Source organism: Hippoglossus hippoglossus, chromosome 19 (genome assembly GCF_009819705.1).
Source record: "Hippoglossus hippoglossus isolate fHipHip1 chromosome 19, fHipHip1.pri, whole genome shotgun sequence".
Lineage (NCBI taxonomy): Eukaryota > Metazoa > Chordata > Actinopteri > Pleuronectiformes > Pleuronectidae > Hippoglossus > Hippoglossus hippoglossus.
The window spans coordinates 19,409,596-19,432,130 of record NC_047169.1 but is presented as its reverse complement, the minus strand read 5'-3'; positions in this window follow the sequence as shown (position 1 = coordinate 19,432,130).

Here is a 22,535-nt window from a genome sequence, read left to right as displayed (position 1 = left end):
CGGCCTGATCCTCAGTGTCTGCCAGTCTCCACCGCAGCTGCTGTAAGACATGCACTCAAGTCCAGATAGTCTGAAATTCTTTGGAGGAGCTTTTGAGTGAGACGCTCCGGACTTTCTCCAGAGTGCAGATAACAAAGAACAAAGCGCTCATGTGAGAACACAGCAGGAGATCCTCGAGGACTCACTGCCAGCGAATGGAGGGGGCGTTATTCACCCCCACGACAGATGCAAAAATGAAAAATACAAAAATAACACAAATCTCTCAGGATGTAAAAAGGTTCCACACTCGGGATCCACACCGACAAAGATGCCAAGAGAGGTTACGGTGATAAGAGCCAGAAATTCCAGACCCAATTCTTCTGACATCCTCTGGAGATCATGTCTGTCTTAACAGATGATGTCAAGTTAACAACACAATTGTAATTTAACAGAGAATTATAACGTGCAGAGAAAAGAAGCAGTCAGACAGATTTCTACATGTATCATAGCTCTTTGAAACACAATCACCCACATAGAGCCAGAAGAAAAAAGAAAAACGTCCTTTGCAGCTTTTAGAGTTAAATACTGTAGATCTCCACCCAGCAAAGGCCACTGTATTGTCTTTCCATGACAATATGTTTAAACAGAATAATTAAGTTTCATCCCATTATTTGGCCTTAGGGAGTCAATGTAGCCAATGAACCAGCGATTAACAGCAGCTCTCCGAGCTTGTTTGCAGCACTAAACTGCGTTGTCTAATGGTCTGCACCCTGTTATATTCATATATTCATTCTGCACAACTGACCCTAATCTTTTACGTGGGCAGATCTTTGTCCTATCATGGGTAATTCCTCAGCTGAGTTCATATCAGATGCTACAGCAGCAGCTCCACTTGCTTTGATCGCGGCAGAGAAAGTAATTGGTGCCGAGCTGGGAAAGAAGCAGATTTGAGAAAGGTTTTATTAATGGTTGTGGGAGGTAAATATGGTGCCAGACATCAAGCCTGGCTGTTTTTTCTTGCCTTCTCATCATGGTTCCCAAGTGTTCGAATCCTCAGGGATATGCAGCTGTCCGGACCTTTTTTTTTTTTTTTTTTTTTAACACTTCAACTGCTTCTGTTTTAATTAGCCAGTTTGATCGTCCCAATTTAATCACTGCAGATCTTTTAAAAGGTATGTGTGAGTAATGAGTATGAATACGTCTTTTAATAATGCAGATTTCAAAGTCCCCTGCATCAGTGTCTTCGCAGCCCGTCTAATTGCCTTGATCCCAAGTGACACTTCCTCCATATCACTCTGTGACCTGGTGTCGTTCAGCCCAGTTATATTCGCTGTTAACATAAATATAAAGAGAAAATGTTTCTGGTTGTCTTGAATAACATAGTAACAGAAGTGTGTTTAGGTGGGAAACAGAAAAAAACCCATTATATTTTATAGACCAAGCTCCACCTCCAGCAAACTGCAGATGAATGTTGCTAAACTGAGTTCATGTACAAGAATATAGATACAATTAATTAAAGAAGTTCCACAGAGCAACCCTTTTTTTCCCATATTTATCTGCTCAGTGATGTACTTTGAATGAAAATGATTTCGTAAATAGCAACATTTTTATGTAATGTATGTAACCATAAGAGAATAATCTAATAAATAAAACATGTGGTGGGCATTTTAGCTCCGAACCCCCCCGAGGTTGAACAAACTCTGTTGATCTTAATGCCCTCTGTAATCTGTTTAAGTGTGAATGTGAGTATCATACCATCAGATGCGGGTCCAAACCTTCAGGTCACAAGCAAAACAGTAACTTTTCCAGCTGAGCAGGAGCACACATTCATTCAACTCGCTTCAGTCTTCACACAGTTATTACTTTGGTGCTGCCCAGCTAAGTCTAACTAGCTAACGTCAGCACACGCCCTCACAAGACAAACTTTGGTTCACATCATATTAAATCTATTCCACCATCTGAGATCCATAATAACAGCGAGGGATACAGCACGACGGCGTCTGGAAAATAACCAGTGCTTGCACCTGGAAACAGCTGGGGCGGATTTCACGGTGGGTCCAGACCCCCCCCCCATCCTGGGAATACCAGAGTTTTCCCCCTCATTATCACTGCAAAGAAAACTATATAATTTGACATAGATAAATTGTGAAAGTCTGCTCCAAGATCATTGCAGTCCAGCTGACAGACCTGAGCTCCCTCTGGAAGAAGCGGCTGGTCCAGAAAGCTAAATGAATCACGAGCCATCTGACCACGTTCTTTCACGTGAAATCCTACTAATGTCCTCAGGACTGCATTGTCTTGCCCCTCCAAGGAAAACACACAGATACGCCATTAGGCTTTAAAATGCTGTTGACAGCAGAAATTGACTGATACACAGGCCAGGTCCTGAAACTTATCATTAATTATTCATATTTTCCCTGGTTCTGTTTCTGTTGACCTTACATTGACCTTGCTACTGCTAGCCCATATGTGGCGGCCTGTATTTCCACTGCTCTGCTCTGGTGGCCCATTCATTGATCTGTCGTCACTGGCATGTGGATGTTGACGTCTGATTGCTGCTGCTGATTGCACGCATTTACATTTAACCAGACTGCAGATTGTTTGTTTTACCTCACAGTTGAATCTTGAATGTATTACATAAAGCTTTGGTACGTGCAGTTGCATCTTCTAATGCACATGTAAGGCAGGAGGTCTATCCACAATTAATATTTTCATAGCTTAGTGGATTTTCAGGCTATTTGGTTTATTGCAAATGTCCGATGTGTATTTATGATTACCTCCTACTACGTAAGGGAGGGCCAAAGGATGGAGCAGTTTGCAGTGTGAAATTGGCCTTATCTTACATCTGTAGGAAAGCTGCTCTTGTCTATGAATGTTCTCTTTCTTGTCTTGTTGATGTGGCCTTTGCTTTGACATCAGGGTTGGATGATATGGAAATAAATGCAACAATATTAAAGCCCTTTTCAATATTACATCACAATATTTGCTTTAATATGGAATATCACATGTTAAATAACCCAACTGATGTTCATCATACTGGACTGCATGGTAAGGGGATGATACAGATACAGTATAACAATGTACACATGCGATTCTTAAATACTGCATATTTTGCTATCATGAATTAAGACAACTGTGTGTTATCAAAAACCCGTTCTATGAAAACACAAATGAGATAACTACTGACACAGTGCCAGCCCTATTTGATACAGTTGTGTTTTCTCAGACAGGAACAAGCATTCCCAGCCTCCCGGAGAGACTTCCTTTGATGGCAGTGGGAGTCTACCAGCACAAGGTTGTGTGTCTTTGAGATCCCAGTAAACAGCTCAGTGAATTATCATGGCTAAGAATAACAAAGTTGCCATCCTGCTCCAGGATGAAGGTTTGACGTGTAAATTGTTTGTACAGTTTAATTTTTAAACTAATTATTAAAATCTAACTAGACAGTAAAGGGTTTGTGTACGGTTGTCATTTTTGCCATACAGACCTGTATTCCAGTTTAAATTGGGTTATTACATTCCAAAGAGCTTATTTTCCATCTACAGACTCACCAACAATGTATGTTGCAGTATCCCACAGGTATTGTAAAAACAAATGTAGTTGGGGGAGTTTGCTGGCTTGGAAATTATTATTTTTGCAATGTGTGAATGAACATTATATCATCTGTATATTAGTTATGTATGTCAGATGATTTTATGATTTTAATAAATGTTTAAATTAATTTCATGCTGGTTTCATACCAAAATACTTGATCATTTTTAGATAAGAATGTAGTAATATTTCTGCTATTTCTGAATGTTTTCGCTCATAGGTGGCGTTGGGCAGCGACTTCAGATCAGACACCAACATGTGGTCCATAATCCATAAAACAATGTTGATATGTGAGATTATTTGTTTAACTTCTATAAAAGTAACAATGAGCTATCAACTTTATTAATTGTAGTTTAATTGGCATATTCATAGATTTATGAGCTGGGACAAACTATTTTAGTTCTGGGTACCAAGGTAAAAATTTGATGAAGAATTGATGATGAAGGGTTTATGCCACTACAATTGTTAGTTTGTGCACCTTGTGTTCTGAATGTTAGTAAGGTCTATGATATTATACCTGTATAGTGCCAGACATTTGAGCTTCCACAGTGAAGTTTAAGTTTTCTTGTTTAATGCAACTTTCATTGCTGAGAAATTATTGAGGGGCGACCCTCATTTACAATGATCGAGCTAAATTTATAGAGACAGAACTAGATTTACCACACTGCGGTTGTATGCCTACACCAACCAGTGCGGTTTCCCTGAACAATTTTTTTTTTTTTTTCCAGCATTATATAAAGGTCACTGAGACCCTTTCACCACTAAATGTAATCAGATTATCTTAGTGACAACTGATCAAAAGTTGAAGTAATTCCCTCAAGCAGTCTTGAGATCACATTCGAGAGGCCAACAACATGAATTTTGAGGCCACTGTGACCTGACCTTTGACCACCCAAATAAAATCAGTCAATCAGTGAGTCCAGGTGAACGTGAGTGCCAATTTGAAAGAATTCCCTTGAGATGTTCCTGAGGTTTTACAATTCACAAGGGAAAACCTGTTTGAGAGGTCACCGGTGACCTTTGACCACCACATTCTATTCAGGTCAGTCCTTGAGTCCAACTGAATGTTTCTACCAAATTTGAGGAAATTCCCCTAAAGATTGAGATATTGCTTTCATGAGTTGACATTACAGTAAAAATAATTAGACCCAAAATGTAAAATAAAAATACCGTTAAATAAAACAATGATGTGGAAGTTTCGAGATTAAATTTCTAAAAAAGTGTACTTGATAAGTGTACTACTTTAACGATGTGCTGTATTTTGTGCCACGTGTCAGGAGCACTAAAACAAAAAGGCAGATTTTCCAAGTTCAGAACAAACTCGTACGACATGAGGTAAAATACAGTTGGACGTGGTAAAGTCTATCTGAATTTGGAGTAATGCAAATGCAAGTTAGTCTGGTCGTGTTTTCAGTGTTGTATTGTCACTCAAGACTGAGCTGTGATTCAATCTCTTCAAAATGTCAAATATGCTTTGAAGGGAAAAAAAAAAGTTTACAACCTACTACTACCGCCTAATTTATGTGGTAATTTTATGTATTTGGCAAGTCGCAAATATGTTGATGCTGAAATGAGAAAAGAGAGTATTATTTTGTGCCAAAATGAAAAAAAAGATTTCCCTGACCAGTGTTTTTGCTGCAGGACTGTGGATTTGAACCCTGTCTGTGGATTTGAACCCGTTATACGTTTGTTTTGGCTGGAACCAAAATCAGAAAAAAAAATACACTGAGAAAAAGGTTTATTTAGTACAGTCCAAAAAAATACTGCTGGAAATGGTGAGGCGATGACTGGGTGGTGAGTAATGGAGATGGCGTCCTCTGGGGTAACATGCAGGCTGAAGAGTGAACAGGAGCGGAGCCGGACGAACAGGCAGAGGCACAAGGAAACTAGAGTTACAAATACCCATAGACACAAAAGGTCGAATGGCCTGAACTGAAGTTACCACATTGGTTGATGGAACGATCTGACGAAGGACTGGGACGCTGAAGCTAATGTAGAGAGATGGATGAGGATGAATGAGGAGTCATCGCCACGCCCAGGACACACACACACACACACACACACACACACACACACACACACACACACACACACACACACACACACACACACACACGCGAGAAGTAAAGAGGTAAAACACAAGGCAAACACAAAGGACAAACAAACATAAAACCCAGAGTCACGGCAGAACCGCGACAGTTGTGCTTTGTACAACCACCCACCACCCAAATACATTTCCAGTACAACTTCCACACAGAGTTGACTGACTGTGTGGATTGTGTAGATCTCCTCACATGAGCTGCTGTTTCTCTTTTCAGCCTATCTAAGTGGCTGTATTTGTATCTTTTGTTTGTGAAGTTTCCTGTGACCTCTTTGCTGTTCCTGTAGCACCACCATTAGGCCAAGATTTATAATCTCTGACAAACAAGACAAACGGCCCTATTTGAGACCCAGCGCAGAGCAGTGCAAAGTGTCACCAAGTGGGATGCAAGTGCAACTTTCAGCCTGATGCAATTATCATTTTCCTGTCTGGTGGCCATAATGCAATTGCGCCCATCTGAGCGCCCATTGGTCTTAATATGAGGCGAGGTCAGGCACATTGTTGGAGCATTGCTGCATCACATTGTTGGTGCAGTATTTCATTGTTATTTTAAATTTAGCATAAAGACATGCATGTGAATTTCCGATGCAGCTGGTTCTTCCTTTCCACTTACTGTCCTCTACTGCAGCTCTGCTTTTTAGCCTCTCTGAGACGGCTCCTGTCTGTTTTCTCGTCTTGATGACCACTCACAGTGATTTACAATATAGCTTTGCCATTTACCCATTCACACAGTGCAGCATTTCATCTATCACACATCACTCACACACTGCCAGCACAGCCCTAAGGGAACAGTCAGTAGGATGTGTCCTTTGGTGACCATAAATACAATCAGTATGTTTGTATTTTGCTATCCTTTCAATCCAAAGTGGTGGACTGGCCAACACTGCCACCCCAAGAATCATGCCGCTATTATGTCTTAAAGCATCAATACTTAGCACATGGGCATCAAATTCACAGTGCATGATTTTTTCCCCTTTAGATAAACCCTTTATTTAAACATCCCATTGCCTTTCATTCAGCACAACCTTTTGAAGATCTTTCACTAATGTCCCTGTTGGTTTGTGTTGCCAATCAAAGAGGGAAATCCCAGTATTTTTAAACCTGGGCCATATTCTTCCCATCTTTTTGGGTCTAAATGATTAATATGGGACAAAAATGTTTGAAATCAGTCCAATGTAGTGTGAATATGAAACAACACCAATGTACTCCCACAGGTAATTTGCCCATTTAGAAGTATTTTCAGGATAGGACAGGTTTAGATTGTCTGAAAACATTATAGATCAAAGTCCCACAGAGACTTGCCATGTGTAGCATCATAACTGGACCCAAGCTGTCGTGATAGCTCAAATGAAAAGGTTAGGATTAAATAAAAAATTTAAAAAAATCACATGAGACATTACTGAAAGGATATGTCGGAATCAAGCCTTTCAGGAGGTCATACCATTATCCTGCCATACCAAGTGTTTAACCTTGACATTTCCTGTGCCGGAAATTCCTGCTGTGAATTCAGAGAGTGCATCTCGGCACACTGGGAGCCTTGACTAAGAGCAGAGATGACATGTCATATCTCCGTCAGCCACTGACTCCACTAGAAGACATGATTTGTATGAGGTGCACAGTGACAGAGTAACTGTGTAAAGAAGTAAACAAGTAAAAAAAAAAAGATTTGCAATTGCCACTTTTCTTTCTCATCCTACTTTCCCCATTGCTCCTCCTGTACTTCAATACATATTGTGTTGAAAACTCTTTTGGGAACCACGAGCGTTCATTTGACCTAGATGTTCCTCCAATCCTTTTTTTTATCTGGGAAATTGGTGCACGCTGTCTACTATACAGAGTTGGTCTCTTTGCTCCATTTTCTTTTTTATTTAACTGTTTGTCACAAGTACGCCTCGTCTCATGAAATTGGTTCAGTGGGTGTGGTTGTTCTCCACAGCAAACATTTCACTAAAAGTCTACAACTCTGAGCATTTCACTGTGAAAATAATGAACAGTGCATGGTGAGGTTTCTTATAAAATTAGTATCTTAGTTCATCATGCACCTATTTTTATTATTTTATTGGTATTTTCAGACTTTGCATGAGAGAATTAAAGTCTCAAAAAACGAATGAGACCAATTGCATACTTGACCATTTCTCAAGCTTCCAATGAAGTGATCAAAAATGGCAGCAGACAATAGCAGCACATGAGAAGAGATGGAGGCTTTCCCCGAATCAATACATACAATCAACATAACTGTCGACATGGCTTTCCATGATCTGAGGATTGACTGCCCCTCTTTTAATTACATTATCTCACTGTGTCCCCCTATGGATTAATGACACAGAACAATCAGCGCCACCAACCTTTTAACCCTATCTAACTTCATCTAGCTTCATACTTGCAGACTTGTCATGTTTAGCTACGTTGCCTCTGACTCAAATGAAATAACTTAAAGACATTTATCAGACGTCATTGCACAGTTGGTGTTGTAAAGGTCCAGTGGATGAGTTTTGAGAGAGCTGATGGCTGATCTACACATCAGTGACGACATGTCCAATTATTGCTTGCTGCATATTAATATGCGCGTAATATTGTATAAGGTGTTCCATTGTCTGATCCACACCACATGGTAATTTCCCATTGACACCCTGTACGCTAAAAGAACAGTTGATTTGAAACACACACACACACACACACACACACTATACACAGCTCCAGCACCTTTGTATCACAGTGTTATGTGGCAGGCAAAGTGCTGGTGTATTAATCTTCCGCCTGTTTTTTTCTTTTCTTATTCTTACTCCCTCCTCTGTTTTCTCTCCAGGTGCTAACAGCCGGATTGGTTTCCACCTGAGCGGCCAAGTCATTCCTGTTCATTGGTCTCCTCTGACGTTGACTGACCTATCATTACCCAGGGTCCTGAGTGAAACAAGCATACCTGAAGGAAATAGTGATCCATTCCACTCACTCTGCTGTAGACAACCTGAGCTGTTGCTGCACAAAGACAAGGTTAGGAGTAATAATGATGATGATAATAATAATAATAATAATAATAGCTTAATAAATATGATTTTTATAAGAAGCTCCGATTTAGAGCTTATCATAACATTATAGTCATTGGTTTATAAGTGATGACACCAGCAACTCATGTACCCACATTTTTGATGACTTTCCGAACTGATTTCCCAGTCTGAAACTAACTGGCCGATTTTATTTTATTGATTTTTTTGACTCCACATGAACGCACGATCAATCTGACAAGGATGTAAGCAGACTGAGGCACAGTTAGACAGTGGTGACATGTCTAACTTCTAAAATGAGTTAAAGACCATGTGTTTCTCTGTTTTGTGTTTTTTGCTTTCATTTTGTATCTCCTGGGGGCCCCTGGTCCTATTCCCAGTGGGCCTGTTTAAATGCATCTATAAGGGGCCTGTCCCCCCCGGGCCAGCCCTCTGGCCCAGGCTCTGCTGGGCAGAGACATTCCAGTTCCAGTAGTTCCCTGCATTTTTCACATTTCTGTTTTCACCCAAGTCCCTCAGGTGACACACAGCTTTTACACTTTTGTCAATGAAGGGTGGGGGGGGGGGGGGGGGGGGGGGGGGGGGGGGGGAGCTGAGAGCTGCGAGCTGCTCTAATACACAATTGAACACATCCTTTTCAAGTTCAATAATACATGGCTGTCAGGCTTCATGGTATCATCAGATGTCACTGAGCTAACAGAGTGAGGGAAGATCCTTATAGTGGAAGGAAAGAACGATATTAAAGGTCTAGTGTGTGGGATTGAAGGGGATGCGGTGTTAACTCTACAAATCAAACCATTTAAAACAGCCCATTCTGTTTTATAAAAACAACCGCGATGTGAGTGTTTTGTTGTTCTGCACACTTTAATGTGTATTCTAGTTTACATAAATGTTTACAGCCAAAAAGCCATATCACTTTAACACATTAAATGAAACACACACACACACACACACACACACACACACACACCCACACAGTGCACCCTCACTCTGTTAACTAAATTGTATACAGAAATAGGCTTTAGCACCTAAATGTAAGTTCCTTTCACATATGGGATTTCACAGCTTACATCTTCCCAGCAGCAAAGTGCGAGGCCTTTCAACAGGACCAGGCTTTCTAAGGAACACATGTTTGCTGCCAAGTGGCCACAGTCCAGTAAATAAAACATGGATCTCAGTGAAGCACCTCCTGTCTCCTGCTGCATGCAGTCCACTGGAGCCAAATGTAAAAGCAGCTATAATGATGGTGCAGTGCCGAACACAGGCGACTTCAAATAAATGCATGCATTGCCTTTGGTTTGTTTGCTTTTAAAAACATTTTCTCAGTGTGAAAAAGTGTTGATTTGTCAATATATAGTACTGATACACACCCGCAAACCTGCACATCCATGTAATTATTGAATAAGCCAATCAGATGACAGCAGTGCAGTGTAATTATTCAGGTCAGGAGCTTAAGTTAAAGTTCATAACAAATATCAGAATAATGAAAACTATGATCTCAGTGATGGTAAGATTATATTTTAGTATTTAGATGTATTTTCATAATTTGCCACTAAATGTGGCAGAGGGGCTTTCTATGTGCAATTTGAATGTTCTCCCCACGTCTGCGAGTGTTTTTTGCAGGTACTTCATCTCACAGTCCAAACGTGCAGATTGAGGTTCTGTCTGAATTAGCTGTAAGTGGGAACGTTTTTTTGTGTCTGCTGTGTCCGAAAACCCTCCACTCATTCACGAACCCTGCTTCTCTATGTGGTGACTTCTACGTAGGCCAGAAGACAATATATGTAATTTCGTAACTGTTCTAGGATTATGACGTACAACAACTTTAAATGTCGAAATGAAATAAATATTGTGTTGGGTTGCGCTGCTCATTTGTACGACAGGTCGGGCTCTTCCTGCTGCCTTCTCTCTCCTCATTGCTCAGTTAGTGACCAATCGGTTGTACTACTTTTCACAATGCATCGTGGGACACAATGAGTCCACTAGTATATGGTATAAAACAGGGGTCTTCAACGTTTTTCAGGCCAAGGACCCCCAAACTGATGGAGAGATGGAGCAGGGACCCCCTACTATATATATATATTGTATAAAATTGTGTTTTATATTAAACTGGGCCTAGTGCCATGTATAAACATAGCTACCCTGTTATTGTGCATTCAATACTAAGCTATTCAAATAATACACAGGTTCATATATTCATGTTTTTATTTTAAACATGTGTAAGGTATAGGAGCTGCAGTGTGTCTGAAAGTCTGAAAGATACGGTCTTCTGCCTCCATTTATCCGTTCACTACAATATGTTGGATTCATGTTAATGTGTATTTAAAGACATTTAAATTTGTGGGAAAAAAATTGGTTGAAAAAGAAAATTAAAATTAAAAAAAAAATAAAAAATTGTATAATCAACCAAAAATTTCGCGACCCCCCTGTTGAAGACCTCTGGTATAAAATATTTCACTAAACATTTGGACAGCACTACAAAATGACAAACTCACTATTGAGCAATACAGAGATCAGTGATCTGTATGTCCAGGGTGTATCCCACCTCTTGCTCAATATCGGTCCGGGATTGGCTCAAACTCTCTCTGCGACTCTCGAAGGTTAACATATATAGATGTGTAGATAATGGACGGATGTGGCATTACATGTAGCACCTGGTGACAGTGAACTCAAGACGCCAGTGCTTTGCTCTTTACTTTCCTACGCACCTGCACACAGTGCTCACCTGAAGTTACAAGGCCCCAGCTCCAGCATCCACATGTAGGCTCCAATTACCCCTTTGGTGAGGTTTTGGTTAGGTTCATGTACACCGAGGGACCCTGCTTATTCATTGCTGTTAAACCTCAAATTTGTTAGGCACCAGTAAATGTAACCCCCCACCCCCCCAAAACAAATTCATCATTTGTATTTTTAGTAGAATAAAACCATGACAACCTGGAGTTGAGACAAGGGGACCAGGAGTCACAGTTGCAGTCCTACACGCTTCTCTGCGCTTCTATTAGAACAGTCAGCCAACCAAAACCTCACAGAGCCTGTGTCTGCCCCCGACCACTTAAATTCATGAATTAATCAAATCAAAAGTAAACAGATGAGGAGTTATAATAGAAACTGTACAAAAAATGAACACCATCACTGCGGCAGCACAACAAAATAAGAGGATTTAAGGTGGACTCTTAAACATTAGATCTCTTAACTGAATCTGTAAACTGTCTAATATAAGAGTATTATACTGATGTATGTAGTCTTATTAAAACCGGGCTGTGTCATGAAGAATATTTTCACCTGAGTGAATCCATTCCCCCAACTAATACTCACATTCCTCCAGGCCCCGGCTGAGCTTCATCACTCATTCAAAGGAAAACATTACACTCACTTCTATTCGTTAGAGAGCGCCACGCTCCTGGCCCACAATCAGAATTTTTTATCAAGTTTTGTCCTTCGTGCAGATGAGGTAATTACTTCGGGTGATTTTAATATTCATGTGGACGTTGATAATGATAGCCTGAAGGTTAGGGTTGACTCTTAACACTAACTCTGCATTTCTCTCATTATCAGGCTCATTTGGTTTCCTTCAGAGTGTAAATAAAAACAAAACCCTCCTCACCCTCCAGTGAAGAGTTAAGTCTTTCCAAAGAATCCTCAATTATCAACCCACTATAACCATCTTCTTCTCATCTCGTATAACTCAATATTTCCATCCATTCCTGATTTACTGTTAGTATTTCCACAATTGAGGCTGATGAGGGATGGGGTTTTTGCTTTTTGGCCATTAACCTTCTTGAATAACTCCCTAACTTAGATTTTAAAATTCACTGTCTGCTTTCAAATTGATTTAGCTTGATCATTTTATATGTGCCTCATTTTATCGGTCACGTCTATGTACTGCTTTTACCCATTATCGTACCTTTTTTGTTTAACTTTTTTGATTATGTTTTTACATGAATCATGATTTTGTTTTTGATTGTTTTCTTGCTTTTGTGTCTTTCCTTTTATCAAAGATATTCTTTTTTAAATGTTGTATACGTGAAGTTTTTTGCTGTTATTATTTTATTACTTTTGAATTCTTATTAGTGGACGACACACCATTAACACAAAGATTCTTAGATGTATAGTTGTAGACATAGTTCGGTAACTGCATTTAAGAAAGTGAGTCAATCAGCACTTAGGTCTCACCCGAACCCTTAAATCTAATTCAGTGCCATGCCTCAACATAACAGAGGACTAACTTAAATATATTGTCTTGTCAGCAGTGGGGTAGATAAAAAAGAAGCTCATGAAACAAAGGAGGTTAGCTCCATGTTATTAACTCCAAAACCTGCATATCATAGCAAGCATCATGGAATCGTGGATAGTGGATAGTGGCAGAACAGGCCCCCTGTAATGGTAAAACAGTCTATTACTCATCATTAAGTAATAGGGAAATCAAAAATCAAAACAACCTTAGGTTTCTTTTCAGCGTTGAAGCCAGGCTCAGAGTCACAGCTGATTCATCTATTCCTATAAGTCTGAAAAGATAACGAGCTTCTTGAATGATACAGCTCCAACAATGGCAGACATCTTTTCCAGCACAGATTTATTTTTCAACATCACTCTTAGAAAAAGACTCTTAGAAAAGGGTTTAAAACCCAGCGCACATTCATATTGTTTTCTCCCAATGACCTTCAAAAGCTAACCTCAATGATTTCTTTATCTATCAACTTGTCTTTTTCACCCCATCCCATTCCGTACGTTGTACTCTACTCTTTGCTTTCATTCAAGATTTAGACTGCATCATAGAACATTTAGGTTTGTGTGACCATTAGTTGGCATTAAAGCAACCGCATTAAGGTTGTTTAAGTCCTCTTCATCAGATCAGTTTCAGTTGTACACGTTAATATTGAATCCTACGTGTGTGTAGTTTCTATACTTGGACCAATTCTATTTACCATATATGCTTCCTTAAGCCAATACTGTCAAGAAACTCTCCTTTAAACTTAATTTCCTAATGCCATCCCATGCCTTGTACCTGGGAAGCTGGAAACTGCAGAGCAGCTACATTTTAATAACATCTCAGGTGAATAATTTCAAATTTGGCACAAATGTTCACTTAGACTCATGGATTAACTGATAAGATCTGCGTTAAAGGTCATGAGGGCCTCACAAAATGTCTTCTTGAATATATCTTAAATCTGTCTTTAAGAAACGTCTTAGACTTAGACTCAAAGATTTACTGATTCGATTTCACTGCTCAAAGGTCAAGGTGACTTCATGAGTCTGGAAAAAGGTGTCCCTGCACTCGTAGGCGGAGGCATACAGCCTCAGGGCAGAAGTTATTGTTTAGTTATGAATGTAGGAATAAAAACCTTAAGAGAACTGTGTTGTGCATGAACTCGAACTTGAGTGACGTGAACGTGAGTGACATTCACTCCAGCGAGAGAAAATGTGTGTGTGTGTGTGTGTGTGCTCCCAGACAGCGCACACACACACAGGCCGTCTCCGCCCCCACTCACTCGCTCAGAGCGACACACGCAGTGAGATCGGAGCTTGTTCATGTGAAGCAGCCGGTCAGTGGCTTTGTTGAAGAACAGTGGAAACACAAAGTTTCTCTGGTCACAGCCGCTCAGTGATCGGAGCAGAAGCTGCAGTTGGTTTGTACCGAGCTGGAGTCTCTGTGTCCTCCTCCACTCTGCCCTGCTCTCACTTGAACTAATCAACACTCATCAGTAGTAACAAAGACCTGATCAGTACATGAAGTTACTTAGTGTTTGTTTGATTCGCTCCAGACTTTATGAGGCTGCATTTAAACATCATGAAAATGACTCGTCAACATTTTGTGCTCAGTACAACACGAGACGTGACGCACAGTCAGGACTCAGTATTAAAGTGAGCGGAGTGACACGCAGACATGATCCGACACCATCGATTAATACCTAAACACATGATCGTAAGTTTGTCACCTAAATCATCCCATTAAAAATGGAACAAATGAACGTGAAATAGTTAATTCTTGAAACCGTGAACATAGTTCAAAATTGTTTTAAATGAACTACAAATGCAAACTAGTTCATTTTCATCTCCGTGAAATGAACTTTGAACTAGTTCATTTTAAGTGTGAACTGCCACAACACTGTAAGAGAATAAAATAATGTATATTTTAGTCTCTGTTTGTTTTCTGTAAGATACAGACTGAGGAAATTTGTGTCAGAGGGGGTTGAACTTGGCATACTCATCGTCGTTGAAGATGACATTGGGAGAGCTCACTCAACGCCCAGAACAATAAGCATTGCCCTTGTCGTCGAAGAGAAGATTGTTCTGGATGACTTTACTTTACTTTGCTACTACCTTTGTCCTTCTGTTTGGACTTATCTACACTCTCAACCTGGACCACCCCAAAGGGTTAAAGTACACATTTGAGGTCATTCAGAAGAATTTCATGAACCTTGGTACAGAGTGGTCTGCCCGTGTTCAGGCTCTAAAGAACATTTTGTAAAAGTAGCCTGCTACCATGAAAACACATACACACATGTCAGTTTGTTTCACTACACAGGTGTTGTGTAGTGTTACCCATCATTGTTTTTTACTGCTGGATTTGTTTCTCAAAAGACTTACTACATAAATGGTAGGTATGAGGTAATGGTCCTGCACATAATGTGTGATGTGTTTAATCTGTTTCAGCCACATTATGACTTGTATTTTCATATGCTTCATTTTGAAAATATTTGTATAGATTAAATTTAACCATTAGCTTAGAGAGATAGGTCACCAAAAGATTTAAATTTCCGTTAGCCCCGACATTCAAATTCAACATTCCAAATGTTTTTTGGCTAAATGTCCACTGTTATCCTTCTCCGGAAATGCGTTTAAATTTAAGTTCACACAACACGTAAGCCTTTAAATTGAAACTCAAAAAAGCTTTGCAGCTGGTTACTCAACTTTTTTACAGTGCAGAAATGTTCTGGTATTGAAGTTGCACAAAACTGAAGTTGCATCTTGGCCCCAACACCTCAGGAACACAAGTTAGAATCGGTGAGCAAACCAGAAAGAATTCATTTGTACAATTTGTGGCAAAAATCACCAGTTCATCAATTACATTCATAGACTGTATATAAAAAGTGGACGTAGCTTCCGGCTCCAAAAGATGAGGCCTATGTGGAAGTGCTTAAAAGTGTAATACTGCCAGAGATCCAGCAGGGGCTGGCTCAAACTGGCTCCAAGAAATCTCTGTCTCCAAAGAGAAAATATCCTAATAATTAGATATTAGAGCTTAAAAAGCCGTAATTTGGGGGCGTGTCTGTTTGATCGACACACAGACTCTCGGAGATGTGAGCTGCATTAATTGGAAGACAAGCGTATCATTTCAACTTTCATTAATAAAAGCATGAAACATCCTTACGTCTGCTTAATTGCAATTAAAGTGTATGAACTGTTCATTGAGTGAAGAAGGGTACTGCAGTAATGTGTCACAACTTTGTAAACAGGTAGCCGTTGGACCATGGGAATAAGATGAGTTATGACCTTGAGTGTGTGAATGGACACATTGTGCTGCTATCCTTATCTTAAATTAATTAGACTGTCCTTGGCCCGTCAAAAATAAGTTTTGTAGATATATCTTGCTCAGTGACATGCAGGAAAACAAACAGAAATGTTAACCTTCCAGAAAAGTCTGGATTTGAAAGATGTCAAACTTGTGAACTACAGCACAGCCTCCGAGTGGCTGCAGCTCGGCTCTGACTGCAGACAGCCTGGTCTATGTGCAAACAAGAAACAACTCTCTTCCACAATTTGCCTGCAGTAGCTTCGGATGTGACAACGCAACCTCTATCACAAACATCCCAGCATCTACATGTTACATCCCCGAAACAAATAGTCTATACAACAGCTTCTGGAGCTGACAAGAACGCTGAAGCCACCTCAAGTCTTTAGCTAAAGGCATCCACAGCTAAATGCAGCCAATCTGACAAGTGCCGTGAGTTGACAGGCTGCGCGATAGATATGGGGAGCTGGAAGGAAATTCTTGTTGTGCTATGGAGCAGTTCCTGTGTCAGTCTGAGGAAGACTACTGTGTGCATTTACACATTCAGACTCACAACCTGCTACTCAGACTGCCTCTGCCTTCAGTCATTGCGGCTGTCACTCCGCCTCTCCACCTTTTGTCATTTTGTTTTTGTTTGATCTCGTTGTGTTTTGCTCGTCTTCCCTCTCCTGTCTTTTCTCCTTCGCCCACTCCGTCGCTCTTCTTCACCCGTCACCGCTCTTCCTCTCTTGCTATATCTGTGTGTTTTCCATCAGAGTGATACAGGCGCGGTGCTTTGGCCCCACTCATCACCGTGACAGCCACAACTGCCTGACAAGGGAAAACAAATTCCACAGCAAGAGTCGGATTTTAACGGACTGGGCTGCTCTTTTCTTGTCATGCATTTTCTTTCTTCCTTTCTTTTTAAAAAAAAAAAAATTTGAGGGATTGGTGCTCTCTCACAACAAAATCAAGTAGCGGTAACAGAATTCTGTAAGATGCATACTGCATGGTTACCAAGGTCTGGGTGTCATCGGATAATCCATAATTCAGGTCTCACCTGCTTCATGGCAAAATAGACAACTGCGGTGAAAGAGCTTTTTCACTGCCTGTCAAATATGTAGAAACATAAATATTTGCAACGCTTTCTGTACCCATTTCAAAGTAAAAGCACTCTAACATTGCGGTTAACTGACTCCATTTTCATTTGTTTTAAACAAGGTTTCTATTGTTATTATTGCAGGACCAGAAGATCCAGTGTTTCGGACCATACAGTCCTGGTATTTAGTCGAGTACAAACCTACTCATGTTCGAGGAAATACAGTAGTCATACATATACCCTCGTAGAAGCTCTGCAGCTGACACGCTCCTTGTTTGGACAACAGGTGTTTATGTCGCCAGACAGAGTAGCTGAGTAAGTATATTGATATGCAACCTTGTAGCTTAGTAGTTATTATATTTTTTAGCATTTCCAGCCCTTCTCGAATATGTTGGCTGAAAAGTTCATTCATTATGCGCACCAAAAAGGTTGCTGACTGTCTGTGTTATTAAGAAGGACCTTTGAGAAGATGTTAGAGGATGCATGAAGTTAAATTACAGATTTTTGGCTTTAATACAATTTATATGCACATTATATGAACATTGATTCATGAAATACCCCATATGGTTGTTAAGACCCTTCGTGATGGAATGCTGCATTAATGGTTAATTTTATAATCTGATATTGGTTGGTTAAATGTATGAATAGAATACTTTAATAAAGGAGATATGTTTGTGATGTAATCACAGTCCCTTTGTGTGCAGAAGGGAAGAGAACAGGAGGAGCAAAAGAGCAAAGGAATGTGACAGACAGATGAGACACTAAAAGATGGAGAGAGTTACTGGAGAGGTGAAGAAGAGGAGGGCATCAGACACACAGATAAGACAGAGCAAACACAGAGGCAACGCAGTTAGTCGTTGCTCAGATTTGTCACAGTTCAAAAGCAGTCCTTGTCCCAGAATAGAAGCAGAAGCTATTGCAGGAGGATTGGTCAATTTTCAGAATTGAACAAAGTGTTATGAGCATAAAACCGACTTTGTAATTGATTCATCATTGTGAAGACTCATTTGTATTTTCTTAGGGTTTCACGCTGAAAAGAAATACAATAATGAATTACAGTGAGAAGCTGTTTAGAAAGCCCACACAATTGACCCGAACCTTTTGTTTAAGCAGCGTCTCACATTTTATATTCACTTTATTCTGGAATAGAATTTCAAACTTTGCTTTTCTTGGGCGATATTTTCTAATATTCTCTTGGCATGACACTAGAATCATCATCATTTTAAAAGAAAATATGAAAACAACATTATCTATCTTCACATATAAAAGGGATCTGTGGAGGAAACTCTATCACATCCCTAACTCTTCCGGTGTAATATGTAAGTGTGTAACTGATGTGCACAAACCTGATGAATGCCACCTCTGTGTATTAGAGTGAGCCTGCATGAGGATAGCACATAAGCATAATAAAGCTCTCTGATTAAATGGTAAATTAACTTAGTGTAATGTTTTTATAGTCTTATCAATCACTCAAATCATTTTATAATATGAGCCACATTCACATAAACATTCATTCAGTGCTTCTATACATAGCCCTTTTTTATTGCGCCATTCACACACTGTTGGCACGACTGTCAGGGCCAATTTGGGGTTCAGTGTCTCGAGGACACAACCCTCTGGTTCGACCACTCTACCTCCCGAGCCACAGTTTGAACGTGTGTAAACTGTATTTTGTGTTTTTACAACGTTGTAAAGAGTTCTGTTTTGTGTCTAGTGTTTTGGGAGCTTGTTTTAACAGTTTATAAAGTGGCTGCATTGTTGTCATTCAGGAGAAGCTGTTTTGTTATAAACTCGTGCTCAAAGACAATTTCTGAGACGGAGCCAGATGGCAGGATAACATCCACTTACATTTATTTTGTGTCAAACCTCTCGTATTCTTTTTATGGAGCTGTCTGACATAAAACAGACAAGATTTGTTGGCAACTTAAATGTTACACCACTGCTATTGTTACTACACCTCAAAATGAGCAACATATTTCCTATATATGCCAGACTTGATGAGCAAAATATATGAGCTTTCAGAATAGAAATTGAAACCTGTTCCGCTAACTAATGTGTTCGTACGGTGTGTAAATGTGATTGATTCACCAGGAGGTTTTATGTATTATTAAACATGATTCCATTTTGAATGAAAAATACAGACTTGTGCAAAAGCTTTAAGACTTTGATATTTTAATGACAGCATGCAAAGCACTGTAAATACCACAAAGGTAAAACATGCCTGCACAGAATGGACACCCACACACATTTTTCCAACTCTCCGTCTTCAGATAACAAAATCATACATCCCCAGGCACATTACTGACACCATGTAGTATGACTTCCACAGACACATCTGTGATAACATACAAATAACTGTACAACTATCAATCGAGTAAATTAGTCAACAAATGTTTTTTGGTGGAAATTAGTGCAGTTCTGACCACACAAACAGCTGCTATGGAGTGATGTTAACCTGAAATGGAAATATTCAGTTTGCAAAATCTGGTTGAAAGTCATACTTGCTTGAATAGCTAACCATCACCATCACCAAAGCGTTAATTTGGAGTTCAAAGTTGTCATATTGGTATTTAAAGGTTGTCATGACCCGGCTCATGTGGCCACAACAAAAAGGGAGACAGACCAGTATACCAATTAAAGTACATTTTATTTATCACCCAAATCAAACCAAATTAGCATGCCAAATCTAGAGTCAACATATGAAATGTGGCAGTCAGTAAAGTCAGTGGTGTAGGGTGTGCGTGAGTAAAGGGTGTGGTTGCAAATGTCGTAGGCTGTAAGGAAAACATGAAGATAACCTAAAAGAACAGAACCAAACCAGAACGTGAAGTGTCTGGGGAGAGGAGCAGAGAGAGACTGATCAGGGAGGCAGGACTTATGGAACCTCAACACACTGAACGCCACAGGTGCTCCAGATCACATCAATCAGCTACCTGCAGGACAGACAGACACAGTTTACTCACAGATCATAACCAAAGAGGACACCAGGGGTCATCACCCCCAACTCAAAAGCAGCTTCATGCCCACCAGGGCAGCAATGACCATGTTTACCACGAGAAAGTGCGTCTGCCACAATGTTATCCTTACCTCTGATATGCTTAATGTTCAAACTGTGGGACTGAAGGAACAGGGCGCACCTCATCAACCGACGATTTGGACAACTCAACGAACCAAGGAAGGTCAGGGGGTTGTGGTCAGTGTAGACAACCACAGGGCCACCACCAGAGCCGACATACACCTCAAAGTGCTGAAGGGCCCAAACCAAGGCCAACGCTTCCTTCTCGATAGTTGAATAGTTAAGTCGGTAAGAGTTAAACTTCTTTGAGAAGTAGCAGACCGGCTAACGAACTTGGCTTAACCTACCTGATCGATACAATCCTACATCTGCGGCAACGGATAGGAATCTGCTTTGGTGACCTTAATAGCCTTTCTGTAATCATTGCAAAACCACGGGGACCCATCAGATTTACCTAACACCAAACTTGGTGACGCCCAACTGGAGGATGACGGCACTGCAATTCCGTTATCCTGCATGTACTTTACTTCAGACTCCAATACCCTGCGTTTATCTGCCGCACAACGATAGAACCGTTGCTTAATTCGAGGAGCGTCTCCCACATCAATATCATGCTGAATGAGGTTCGTGCGTGATGGTGCATCACCATGGTCAAACGTTACACCCCGGCCCGTTCACTCCGCTCTTTATCTGCCATTCGGCTTATTGCTCCCTCACTGCGAGCTGAACACTCAACAAAATCACGACTGTTTGCTGTCCTGGCTCCTAAATGGTGGAATGAGCTCCCCAATGACATCAGGACAGCAGAAAGTCTACACATCTTCCGCCGCAAACTAAAAAAACACCTCCTCCGACTATACCTTGAATAAAAGTTTAAACTAACAATTTAGTAGCACTTAAATGGCACTTACTTATAGCACTTTGTAGTTTGGCTTTCTTGAAGAAATTGTACTTTCTCTATTCTTGTTGTTCTGGGTTTGTACCCTCATGGTTGAATGCACTTATTGTAAGTCGCTTTGGATAAAAGCGTCAGCTAAATGAAATGTAATGTAATGTAATCACCAAACAGTACCCGGAACTTCCTGATCAACCCTATCAGCTCAGCTCTCTGTGATGCTGACAGGTGAACCAACAAACTATCCAACTTGCTCAACGACTTAGAATTCTTTAACCCACCACATATGACTGAATCATCTGGTGCTTTAATGTCCTTCACTATCCAGCCCTGTATCAGGGACCTCAGGACAGTGTAGCGGTAGTATTATGGAATGTGACAGGGTCAGGGGTCGATGGGCACAATAGCAGCGTCAACAATGGCGGAAAGTTTTAAAAACAAGCTTATTGACCAAGACCGCAATTACCAGCATGTGTATGATGTGTCATTGCCGCTGCACAGTGACAAATATACGTGTCAAAATAGCTGGCGACAGATCAGTACCATTTTAGACGTGGAAACCTGCAAAAATAAATGGAAACAATTTCACCCGTCCACTGACACCAATTTTTCACGAAATAACACGGTAAGTGTCTACCTACCGATGACGTAGCTAAGCTGTGATCACAATGTTTCATATGTTAACGCCAGCAACAACTGGTTTTTAGTTTAGGAGCTAAAATGCTACAAATTGTACACGTGTCAGATATCAACATCACATTGTGTGCCAGGTGTTAACTTGACACTGTGGTTCTAGATGCCAAATGAAGAGGACATCGGCAGACCTTCACCGAGCCCTCTACCTCATCCAGAAAACCTACAGTCCAAAGAAAGAAGAAGCGAGCCCAGGAGATGGATGCCGCTGACACTGCCCTCCTCCAGCGGTTAGTAGAAATCAGAGAAGAGACGCGTGTAGGCCAGAATATATACAGCAGCTTTGGAAATTACATCACCATGCTCCTTCAGGGGCTGCCTCCACCTGGTTCACAGAGACTGATGAAGGAAATTAAGCAGCTTATGCAATGTTATGAATAGACACACAGCACTGTTTGTGTTCCTGCAGTGTACTACTGTTCTTTGACAGTTTTCTTTTTTTGTGAGTTTGTTTTGCCTGTCAATTTTCCAGAAGCTTCATTGACTGTCTAAGTCAGATTCAGCCCTAGTAAGCATTAATAAAGTGCCATGCAGTATTTCAACAGTTGCATACTGATAGTGTTCTTTAGTTTGTTGCTTGCTTTTGAGTTAACTGTTCCAGCCTGATTCAAAAAAACAATGTGATAGGGAGAGTCCTACATTTATGTTCATTTGATTACAAAATAAT